The sequence below is a fragment of the Ischnura elegans genome, chromosome 1 (assembly GCF_921293095.1).
Source record: "Ischnura elegans chromosome 1, ioIscEleg1.1, whole genome shotgun sequence".
Classification (NCBI taxonomy): domain Eukaryota; kingdom Metazoa; phylum Arthropoda; class Insecta; order Odonata; family Coenagrionidae; genus Ischnura; species Ischnura elegans.
Genome location: NC_060246.1, coordinates 159,933,810 through 159,935,905, shown reverse-complemented (window position 1 = coordinate 159,935,905; position 2,096 = coordinate 159,933,810). Strand labels below are relative to the sequence as shown.

Below are 2,096 nucleotides of genomic sequence, written 5' to 3'. Positions count from 1 at the left end.
AATTCCAAATGTGATTTTTTAAAATGTTTATGCTTTAAAAGTAATGGACAAATTTTCAGCTAAAGTGGCTACCCCAATTCATGCAGATACTTCAGTGTGTCTCCTCTTTATGCAAGGAGAAATATTATGTCGTCATTTATTTATTTATTATTTATTATGCAGGAGCTGACGTTGTTTTTCTCAGTAATATTTTGACTGGTGCATCTGACTGTAGCTATCTCTTAACCTTAATAAACATTAATGTCCCTACACGTAGACTAGAAACAGTCCACTTTTCCGACATAAGTTCGGAAGGGTGGACGTCACGCGGTGCTGGCCACGTGATCAGATGATATGCGCAACTAAAGAATAATCCAGGTAGCGATATCTTCAGTGATTTTTTGAGACGTGTTAAGGGTAGAATACTAAGACTCCTAGTACTAAGACGTCCAAAGAAGTAGAATACCTGGCTCCTTATTTATAGTGTCTTTATTTAGGTATTTAATTATTTTATTAAATCACTATTTTTGTGCTATGTACTTCAAATTATTATAACACCTTAACAGTTTTTAAAGCTACGATAGAAAAACTGTGGTGAAATTTTTATTCAGATAGGATGGTAAAACTTTTTTTATATCGGTCATGAAATTATTCCAACTTTTATTGACTTCAACACCTTAAGTCTCGCATACACATTGTGTCGCGTATCTCGTCATTTCTCTCATGGAGCAGTCGTGGCCGAGTGGTTAAGGCGTCTGACTAGAAATCAGATTCCCTCTGGGAGCGTAGGTTCGAATCCTACCGACTGCGGACATTTTTGCATCCCATGCAATGGAGCAATTTTTTTTACGTATTCGGGAGCAGTGACTCCCGGAGAGTGTGGAACGATTTTACGAATAAATTCACATAACTATAATACAGTAGATTCCGGTTAATTGGGACACATCGGGTCTTGTGCACTTTGCCCCAATTAAGTGGCTGCCCCAATTAGGCGTACTATCTTGTACATGGGCATAAAAAAACTTTTTAATTGTAGAAAGAAGACTAAATAATGTTTATAATGCAACATATATTTATTAAACAATCAATTTGATGAATAAATCAGCGAGTTTTGTTAACTTATTACCATTTTTAATAATTATAACAATTTAGTTAAAAATATTTTTCACAGCCTCGGGCGACGCTGAATGAATGCCTTTTACTATGTCCTATTAAAGAAAAGTCCTATCCTCTTGCGAATAGTATAACAACAAGAGCTTTCAAAATAGGACAAGAATGGGAACATTTGTGAAAAATAAGAGTAAATCAAAGGAGGAAAATATAAAAAAATAGTATTCTGAAAACAAAAAAAAATTAATTTCGTCGCGAGTATAGAGTCTATGTCGCCGACTCATGGCCCAATAAAGCGGCATGCTGTCCCAATTAAGCGGAGAATACTCTGGGATAATCCTCTATTGGATTCTGTTCTTCAAGATCTGCCCCAATTAAGCGGGTGCCCCAAGTAACCGGTGGACCCATTAAACGGAATCTACTGTATAACGATAGCATAAATAACAATAACTAAAGATTTGGATTGAAGGAAAAAACAGCTTTGAGGCGTTCATGGAAATTATCAGCGTTTACTCAACGTCATTTACGATTCTTCTGCAGTTCTACAATAATAAACTGTCGCGCATAAGGTAGTATTGAAATTGAGTCGGGGTGTTTCTTAGCCGCATCAATTTCTTTTACGGAGCTTACCTTTCAATTTCATATTAAATCCAAGTATTTATATCCTTCCAACTTGTCTCTTTCATGAATAACAGAGCTTAACTCGATTCAAAAGCGCACGAAAAAATTAATAGGACCCTGTTTGTTCCAACGTTTCAAGCATTCTTTCCCCATCAATTCGAAATCGACCAAAACTCGCTCTAATTTTCACGCTGATTTCATCAGGTTCCGCCCTAAGTTTTTCTATGAACACCGCGATTCATACACGAGTAATTTTTCTATAAATCTGCCTTGTCAGGTTTCACTAGCCTGACTTATCTAAATATTAGGGATGAGTCAATTTATCCTCATATTTAGCCGTTCCAACAAGGATTCATTAAGACGACCAAGGATGAGTTTTCGAAATC

General features: G+C 36.2%; 1 non-coding gene across 1 annotated transcript; it reads left to right on the top strand.

The window, feature by feature from the left end:
* The first annotated feature begins 707 nt into the window (after positions 1-707).
* Trnas-aga lies at positions 708-789 on the top strand. Its single transcript has one exon. It is a non-coding gene; the product is annotated as a tRNA-Ser (tRNA).
* The last annotated feature ends 1,307 nt before the right edge of the window (positions 790-2,096 follow it).